This window comes from Eucyclogobius newberryi, unplaced genomic scaffold, assembly GCF_026437365.1.
Source record: "Eucyclogobius newberryi isolate DKJ021-1_F unplaced genomic scaffold, fEucNew1.0.hap1 SCAF_13, whole genome shotgun sequence".
Classification (NCBI taxonomy): domain Eukaryota; kingdom Metazoa; phylum Chordata; class Actinopteri; order Gobiiformes; family Gobiidae; genus Eucyclogobius; species Eucyclogobius newberryi.
The window spans coordinates 9,981,142-9,991,497 of record NW_027315757.1 but is presented as its reverse complement, the minus strand read 5'-3'; the positions used below and the strand labels follow the sequence as shown (position 1 = coordinate 9,991,497).

The window sequence follows — 10,356 nt, the reverse complement described above, 5'->3', positions numbered from 1 at the left end:
GAACATAGAACTCAATGCGGGTTTTATTAGTGTAATGGAAAAATAACCATTTTAAAGGTTATTATGTATGTTTACTTGTGTATAGTTAGATAGAAACTTTATTAATCCTTAAAAAAAATGGGAAAATTCAGGTTTCCATGTAGCCCATCCATACATTTCATTACGCAAAATACAATTAGTCAATGAATACGTTAAAATCCAGGTCAAGGAGGTCCTGCTTTGACTACAACATACATATTTCCATGGAGACAAGCAGGCCAAGTAACAGATGAGTAAGAATGCCGGTATATTTTAAAGGGGATGTCATATAAAAACTTTGGCACTTGTTAAAACAGTTTTTCTTCATCATTAGTTTATATTTTGATAGATTCCTGCATGTATGAGTTAATCCTGTATTGTCCTGCAACTGAGGCTTGAGTGCTCAAAAAATATCTGCTTTCACCTACCCCCTATCCATGCCCACACCCTTGTACATAATTGTGATTATCTGAAAAATGAAGACTCAGATTCATATTCGTGTAGAGTTGTGTTACAGTGAAACGTCACTATGAAGAGGCGGGGCTTATCAGTTCTGCAGTTTTGAACAGGAAGTCAATGGACCTGTTTCTATTATTAACCAATTTTAAAATCAATATTGCCTTTTACAATGAAAATAAATCAAATAAAAATGATGATCTACTTATGTTAGAATGATATGCTAACAACTGAAAAAGCATAATATGTCTTCTTTAAAAAGAAAATCCTCTTTATAAATAATTTAAGATAAGTTTAATGCCATACTGTGGAAAATTCCTGGCAAAGCCATAACTTCTCCATGGAAACAAGCAGGTGGCGGACCCTCCAACTGAAAAATTGCATAATGCACCTATTAAATAAGTTACATTTGCTTGAATTCCCTTGATTTGAACAGTCACTTGCAAGCAATGAAATCAAGGTATGTTAATAGCAATAATAGGATGAATATGGCAAGAAGTATTCATTATGATCCAATTACGAATGGAAACAGGATACATCTACCATTCTACTTTATTTCACAGTAATATGACTTCACCTAATCCTTTATGAAGGATACAGAAACTCGGGCAGTGTTTTGTTTGTCGCAATATAAAAAACACAGCTGCTAAATGCATTATCCCAGTTATAATGCTATTACCGTGCATTTACAGGACACAAAGTGCTTTGAGATGTGGTTTTTTCACATCCCAAATGGAATACAACCTGTTTCGTTGTCATTTTTGCAGTCAAATCGAGCTCATTTTCACTCATTAAGGTGTAGCTGCATACTGTACGCTAACGGGCCGTCCCTCCTTTAACTTGCCCTACTGATCCCCTATTCCCCGCTTGAGTCAGCAGTGCTAATTATAAGTAGCTCGGAGGTCTATCTATTTTTACCTCCATTTATCCCACTATGGCTTTCCTTCTCATAATATATGCCAGGATGGGCGCAGCGAGCCTTGGGGGGGGGGGGGGGGGGGGGGCCCTGGTATTTTTAGAAACAGCCTAGTAATATCTTCAACAATGATCCGCTGGGCCCTATTTTCTGTCAAAGCGCAATAAAAGAGGGCTTATCGAGATCCATACAAAGAGAGAGCAGCTATAGGAGGGCGGTAATAATGAAATACAATCTGGGATATTAGTTTAGTTGAATTGAATAGAACTCGCAAAGCAGGGGTAGCAGTAATAATCCTTGGGAACACTTATCAGTCTTTCAGTCACGTGACATCACTACATTCTAAAGGGCAGGTCAGATTTCTATGGTCGAATTTTAAGGCTTAAAGTGTAATTACTAGCCTTGTCCACATGAAAGAAAAGCTGGCACAAAGTTCAATGTTAACTCTGTCGGCACAAATGTGGTGTGTTTTAATGTGTCGGGAGAATCTAATCCAGTTAAAATGACATTAATATACAAGATTATTATGGCAAATTTGTGGACTCTTAACAAATCTGAAAAGGTGCAACACATGTGGATTTTGTTGTGCTATTTTCCTCAAAAGCTGTGAATCCCCCAAGGAATTGTCGTGACCTCTGAAATGATAACATAAAATACCATAACGTCGTGAAGGCAACTTTTTTGAGCAGGATTCCTTCTCGTGCCAAAATGACAATGTGCATCCCTGTCCTGTCTGTGAGCCCTAACCCTCTCTCTCCTTGATCCTGACTAATCCTTCTGAGCTAATCTCCCCAGTTGTGAGCGGCAGACGAGTACGACAAAGGGAATAGTCCCACTGCTGCAGCTCACACCAGTCAAGTGTTTTTGGATGGAGAAGCAAGTGTCCAGGCGATAACCCTCCCTCGGCACCAGCATGTGCACCACAATGATGGTCCTCACCAGCATCGCCCTCATCCTCAGACAGCTCTTCGGCAACAAAGTCGGGCCGTGAGTAAAGTGCTCATATGGTTTCTCTCGCAGTAGTCCTGTGTAACTTGTAGTATTCATTCACACCTCACTCTCACTCAGACTGAAGCATGGCTGATATTCTTTACCATTAGCCTTTTCAAGAGCTATAACTCTTCGCAGAACTCAACCCGACAGTCTTTGGGTTAGTAGTAGACGAACACTAGTGACTTGTTTACTGCAGCCCAGTTGCATGAATAACAACGTTACACAATTGCACAGAGAAGCTGCTGGAATCCTCGTCCATGTACATTTATAAGAGCCCAGCTCTGCACGTGGCAGGGGCCATGGACTCGGCCAAACCCGTCTGCATCATTGATTTTAAATCACTGTGTAATTGTTGGGAGTTTGCCTTGAGCAACAAAGTGTGCTTTAAGTGGCTCGATACGTAACAAGCGGGCATTTCACTTTTTTGAATAGAGGCGCTGATGGAGGGTGAGGACCACAGCGCTCCACTCTATAGTGACTAATTGACCTAAAGTGCAGTGTGCAGAGCCCCTGGCCCTGTGTACATCAGCACATTCAAACACTGACATGTGCTTCTGCACTGGGTGAACTGCAGTGTTGGGAAGTAAATGAATACATGTACTGTAAATATTACTACTATTACTACCTTTGAGTAACTGTATTTGGTGGTATTCAGAATACAGTTACTTTTCTAAAATAAGAGGAATACATTGTGGTATTTGATTATGAAATTCAGGCTTTGAACTAAAAGACACAACTCTTGCATGAGTTACGTGAGTTTTCCTTCTCTTATTTATGATAACGTTTTTTAACAAACGGCAAAACAAATCAACGAGCAGTTTTTAATTCTATCTCGAGTTTTCAAAGTAATCAGAATCCAGTACTCTGACAAAATACATTTTGATGCAGGTATTCAGTATTCTGTAAATAAATGCATTTTCAGAGCATTCTTGCCAACACTGGTGACCAACATCTGTGCTTCTGCTCTGACGCTGACAGCCCCGCCACGCGCCCTTTAATGTTCTGTTTGTCGCCCTTCACAGGCAGAAAGAGGCTGCAGACAAAGACGTGCCTTATTCTAAGCCAAACGGAGACACGGATGAAAAGACGTGAGAGCCAGGAGCATCACCAGGTAGATTATCAAACATTGGAGTAGCATAATCAGATTAGCACTCAAACAGTTACAAACGTAGCAGTGGATACATCCTTCTGTTGTTCCTGGGACTAAGCTGGAGGTGCTTAAGAGTTATGTCAATCTGCATGTGCTCTAGTGTCACGGCCCGGCATCAGACACGCAGTATTCAACACTGTTCCGACTGCCCCGCGCTAAAACCCTAACCTCATCTCCGTATGCAAAGAATGTCTCTCCGTTGAGCATGAAAGGGCCGGGTGGACGAGTGGAGGAGTGGTGGTACATGTTATGGGTGCACAGAGGCATGAAAAACTGACACACATGCCCCACATTTCAGCTTATACAGCCGATACTAAATCATTCAAAGGTAGAGCATACTCCGTTATAGGACTTAGGCTATAGATATAGGCTGCATAATATTACTTCAAAATGTGTGCTTGGAAGGTATGCAAAATGATTGACAAGCAGGTGTGCTCTCGTCCCAGGAAGTGAACCTTTAATGAAAATGTTATCTGTATTGTCCATTCTTTTTCACGATCTGTCAATTACCTGCGTTCCAACTGACAAAAACACCCTGGAGGTTTTAGTTTAGCAACATTTTATTTCATCTTATTGGCTATATAATGATAACAACAACAATAATAATAATAATAACAATAAATACATAAATAAATAATAATTAATAATAGTAATAAATAATAATAATACATTTAATCTATTATTATTAGGCCCGAGCGCCACAAGCTGGCGAGAGGCCTATTAATCTCGTAAGGCCGTGCGAAGCACGGCTGCGAAAGTGCGCACGTAGTGCGCACGAAATCGAGCGCGAAGCGCTCGCCCACTTCCAAACACTCACTAACGCACTCCTCCACTCATGCACGCCCCGTGCATACTAATTAGTTGTAGGAAAATGGAACATTACCGTTGTAAACGGGCGAAGCCCGTGCAAAAGTTCGCACTAAACGAGCACTTTACATTGGGATGACGACCGCTTCGCGGTCGTCATCCCCATATAAAGCACTCATTTGCGCTAAGTAGCTCACGAATACGTTCCCCATCTCTTGCATGTTCCGTGCATATAAGCATGTAATGCAAAAATTGAACATTATTACTGTATAGAGGGCCAAAAACACAAAGTGGGCGGAGCCCACTCAAAATTATCGAAAGTACCCGTCAGTGACCAGGGACCCACACCATGAGGTAGGAAAGCGCGAGCGCTTTCCGAAAATGTATAGTTTATGATATTTGAAAAATGGGAAACATTGTTTTCGCATCGGAATATTATTCTTTCTTTCTTTCTTTCTTTCTTCTTCTTCTCGGGACCAACCCCCCTATTTTTCACCCAGTGAACATTGACGAAAAGTCACAAAAATTTGCACACCTCTAAAAATCGTGCCTCTCTACATTCTGGCTATTTCCCTTTTCTAAAATAAAAAAAATTGGCGCGTCAGCGCCACCAAATGTACCAAAAATGCATTGAGAGATGGGAAATGACCCAAAAAAAATCTGATCGTAGAATCATGAAATTTGGCGCAGAGGTAGATGGTGACAAGAGAAGTAAAAAATATTATTACGGCAACGCCGTCCCCCGAACCAAATGTCGGCCATATTGCTTCAAAAATGGCTAAACATGACTTCGGAGTTTTTCCAAACGTCGTACTTTTACGAACTCCTCCCAGGGCGTTGGCCCTAAAAAGCTGAAATTTGGTGAAAATGCTACTGAGGAGTGGGACATCAAAAGTTATCCAAATTACATTGATACCTCTCACGGTCTCTGTGCGGCGAAGCCGCAAACTGTAACTAAAATTTCAGAAATCTCCCATATTTAAAATTTCTGCCGTTTGCGCAGATAAAGTCCGAATTGCGTCAAATTAGAATCAGTTGTTAAACTCTTTGCCCTAAACCTACTTGAAGTGAAATAAATTCATTTGGCGCCACAGCGCCCCCTACAGATTTTATATGGAGGTTAAATGTTTAGTTTTGCGAAATTATATGAAATTTGACACACAACTCAATTTTAGCATCCCCATCAAAAAAGTCAATGAGACCCATGTCATAATTGTTATGGCGTTGCCGTAACGATGACCGAAACCTCCCATGTTATTCCAATGGGGCCAGAACATGTTTACACTTTAGACTTTCACAAACTCCTCCCAGGGCGTCAGCCCTATTAACCTGAAATTTGGTGAGACTCATCTTCAGGACCATCAAAAGTTATCCACATTTTCATTCAAAGAGTCACGGTGTCTGTGCGGCAAAGCCGCACATTTTGCCAAGAATTCAAAATAAAATTGCTTTTTGATGGTAAAACAAAGGGGAGAACATGTGACAGCGTCACAGATTCAGCAGTAGGCGTGATAAAAGGACAATTGGGGCGCGTTAGCGCCCCCTCCTCTTGCGGCGTGGCGGCGGTGTGGCGGCGGCGTGGCGAGGGCCGATCATTGCCGCTTGCGGCTATATTTATTATTATTACTGGCTATATAATGATAATAATAATAATAAATAAATAAATAAATAATAATGGTAATAAATAATAATAATACATTTAATCTATTATTATTATTATTACTGGCTATATAATGATAATAATAATAATAATAATAATAATAATAATAATAATAATAATAATAATAATAATAATAAACAAAGGAATAATAATGGTAATAAATAATAATAATACATTTAATTTATTATTATTATTACTGGCTATATAATGATAATAATACTAGTAATAAATGATAATAATAATGATAATAATAATAACAATAATAGTAATAAATAATAAAAATAATAATGATATATTTAATTTATTAGGCGCCTTTCTGGACACTCAATTACAACAATAAAAGATATACCATACAGAGTAACATAAAAGTAAAGGTAACAGACAGTTAAAAGGGACATAGTCATGGTGAATAGGCCGGGCTGAACAACAGAGTTTTGGATTTGAATTGTGGGTGAGTCATATCAAGTAAATAGAATACAAACTGTTGCAATAACATGCACATTAGGTCATAAGTCCTGACCGGGTGTGCTGTGTACAATACAGCATCAAACAGAGTGACATATTAATTCACTCAGCGTGACTTTGCAATTTCAGGTTTCTTTCTATTGTTTCCCAATTTCAATCTTTTCCTGACATCTTTGGAAACAAGGTCTAACTTTTGCCTTTGTGTTTTGTGTTTCAGCTGCCTCCCTCTCTCTCTCTCTCTCTCTCTACTATCAAGATTTATTTCCCAGGGTTCTCGTATGCGTGCTTTCCTTCTTCCAACGATCCATTTGTTTTTCATCTGAACTTCATCAACATTCCCATCTGGAGTTGAAAAAAGTGGGCCACGAACAACAATAAGAAGCGTTTCTTCTTTGGGCCTTTTCAAATACAGTCGACTCGAGCCTGTATCGTGAAATAGAGGTGGGAGATATGCAAAATTAGAATATTGAGTATGTAATCTGATATAAAAAACACATATTTTTAAAAGAATGCAAAAGATCTGATTTGAAATTAAGGCTGTAAAGTGATATTTCTGTACTTGTCCATTCACTTTACACAATTGCTAAAGCGAGACATTTAAAGTAATTTTTCCCACAATTTTGTCTTAATATTGACATCAAAACAGGCAAAACAATATATCAAGTTATACATTTTGATTAAATATCTCCCACCTCTTTGTAGAATTGATAACAAATTGCATTATATTGCCATTTATAAAGACAATTAATAACTTTTAAGTCAATCTGAATTACTGCTGTGCCTGTATTGCATGTGTTTTTGCTTGCTTGCTTGCTAAATATAATGTGAAAGTGGCATGTATTTGAAGTGGAGCTTTAACATTTTTATATTTTCTTAATATCTAAATGTTTTTACTTTTAAAAATGTATAACAAAACTAAACACAGAAGAAAAGAACACGACCAGAGAGAGGACATCCAATAACAGCCATAAATGAAAATAAAGAGAAAAATCAAGGCGCACGGAACCCAAAGTAAACGTCCTATTTAGTCCACAGTCTGACAAATATGTCCATTTTCAAATTAAATCCAAATGTAATCTTTTCCATTTTATGAATGTCCATTAAAATGTCCTTGGTCGTCAGTTTTTTTGTAAGCGCCTTTTCCGCTGCAGCCCGAAGGATGCTCCAGAGATAGGCCCAAATACAGAGTTCTGAAATCCAGTGAGATGGTGATGTCATAAATGTAAAAATAAATTGTGGAGCTTTAACATTCGAAGTGGCCTGGTTTAGTGGTGTCGAAGGTTATGCGCTGTCTAATCATTTACGCCATAAGGGGACACGAAATGGCAACCGTATTCTAAAAGACTGTTGAATTCTGCAATGGTTTAATAAAAACAGATTTTCATACCAGAGATTTTCATCCCTTGTTTTGTTCCAAGCTGTCGGAAAATGTCAGTAAAAGCTGCCAATGCCGTGCTATTTGAACTGTCCAGTGCAGTGAAGAGTGAACATACCTCTAAATGAGTCTTTTTGAGTTTTTGCACATGACTGAACTGACAGAATAGGTGTGTAGACATTTACAAATGATATGTGAGGACTACAATTGAGTCAGAGAGGCTGAATAGGCTTATAAATGTTTTTTTTAAGAACACCATAAATGTTGTGAAATCATTTGAAAACATGTCCCAATAGTTCCAAGGCATTTTGATAACTTAAAAACAGAGCAATTGCATTACAGTGTCTTTTTATGATTCATTTGCGCGCTGAAAAGTACTTTTGGTGTCAGAGTTCAAGAGGATGAAGATACAGTATGAAGAGATTTTTATTTTGTTGCTTTGCTTGATTTAAAGGCACACCTGATAACAGCTGTGAAGGTCTGGTTCAATAAATACTTTCTAAATGAGCCTCACAGGGTTGGAGAAAGTTTTATTAACATTTTGAAATATTGTTCCTCCCATGTATGCAGCGCAGAGGTCTCAGGGGTCTCAGAGGTATGTTTTATTCCTTATAAGGTTCACTCGATCTTGTCCTGAATCTAGACTAACCCATAATGCATTTGTTTTGCATTTCTTGGGACATTCCAGGTCAAATCATGACTAAGAGTGTGTTCACAATGTGTTTGGTCCGTTTGACTATATGTTTGAATATATCATATACTGTCCCTGGGTGGTGAAGTAGACTAGGCCAGATTAAACCCCTTTGGGCCACAATATACTCTTCTATTTGTCAATCTTGTTCATTTGGTTTTATGAAGCCTAATCTATACCAGTTGGTCAGATAAGCTTTACAAGAGTTTGGTTTGCTGCTTCTGATCTTTTACTCTTTGTGGGAAAGAAATCTTTGAGTTACCGTTACAGGCAAGACCTACCTATTACCTGGGCGTGAGAGCGAGAACATGTACTGAGCAAATACCGGTAGATCAAATGACAACATTTGATTTATAGGACATAATTTCCTTATCTAAAAGTAGTTCATATTTTGTGCTAGCATTGGTAAATAAATGTTCCCATTTATTGAGCACTTTTCAACCTTCAAAGTACATTAAGGAACCGCTCCTCCATTCACACACACATTCACACACCAGTGTATAAGACACATGAGCTGGGACTAAAGCCACAGTTAATGGGCCCACATGAGCCTGGGGGGGCAGTCCAGACTGTAGACTGTAGGAAGGAAAGGCTGAAGGCTGCATGACAGGCTGAGGATGAAGTGTGATATCTGAAAGCTGTGTTGTGTTGCCCAATGCACCTCACGCACCTGATGACGTCTCCTGCCGCTCCTCAGGCAATGTTGCCCTGGGCTCCCCACCTCGCCCACCCCAAAAGCCTGTTTTCCAAAGGCGTGTTCACACTTGGTTTTTGTCCTGATTTGAACCCATTCTTACAGAGAATGCACCTGTGGACATGAATCACAGTCTCCAACACATATATAATAGCTTGAGACATACAGCCATTTTTGGCTTCTTTCCATTTGTAATATAACTCAAAGGAGCTTTATCTCCTTTGATCAGCGTGCTGCACATGCACACTAAGGCGGCTTTAGCAGTACAATTGGCTCTGCTTCAGATCAGCTGACTCTGGAGGAGAACTATAAAGAGTGGCCTTTGGAGGAAGGATCCTGAGAAACCCATAGACTTGGTCTAGTCCTGGTCTAGTCCTGGTCTAGTCCTGGTCTAGTCCTGGTCTAGTCACACTTTGTGGTGCGACAGGTCTAAATAATACATGGTTAGAGCTAAATTAGACTTGCACATTCACTACATCAAAATTGGGACTTAACCAAACTCAGTCTAAATCAGACTAAACCAGGACTAGAATGTGACAAATCCATATCTACTTTCTGGATTTGTTAGTCTGCTCCTGGTTTAGTTTCGGCTTAGTACCTTCACACTTTTTGTCCTATAGTTTTAACCTGGTTTGAGTCCAAATGTAGACTTTGTTTGGTCCTCTTCTAGCCCTGGTTTGATTACAGTGTTAGTCCAAATTTAGTCCCAATTTTCATATAGTGATTGTGCAAGTGTGAACCCCTATAGGACTCAAACTGGGCCCAAAGCAGGACATGTGTGTATGCGCCCCTGAATATATATCAGCATAATGAACGTGATGTGCCGGTCCATGTATCCCGTTCCCAAGTTAGTTTCGTATTTTAAAACAGCAGTAAAATAATATTAGTTAGAAGCAACAGTTAAATTCTAGATTTTAATTTGAGAAGAACAAAAATCGCTAAAACTACACTACCCATAATGCAGTGCAACTCGTAAACAGGAAATGCCTTGCACCGGTTCCGTAGATGAAATTGTGCTCGTGGTTCATACAAAGGATACAGGGGGTTGAGATGAGGCAGAAAGAGTTAGATCTTATTGTAAATACATTCTCAGGAGTTGACGATTCATTTAAAACATTTGGCTTTGTGAAA

General features: G+C 39.2%; 1 long non-coding RNA gene across 1 annotated transcript; it reads left to right on the top strand.

The window, feature by feature from the left end:
• The first annotated feature begins 2,177 nt into the window (after nucleotides 1-2,177).
• On the top strand, nucleotides 2,178-6,736 carry LOC140357588 (uncharacterized). The gene is made up of 3 exons (XR_011926642.1): nucleotides 2,178-2,377; nucleotides 3,406-3,494; nucleotides 6,683-6,736. It is a non-coding gene; the product is annotated as an uncharacterized lncRNA (long non-coding RNA).
• The last annotated feature ends 3,620 nt before the right edge of the window (nucleotides 6,737-10,356 follow it).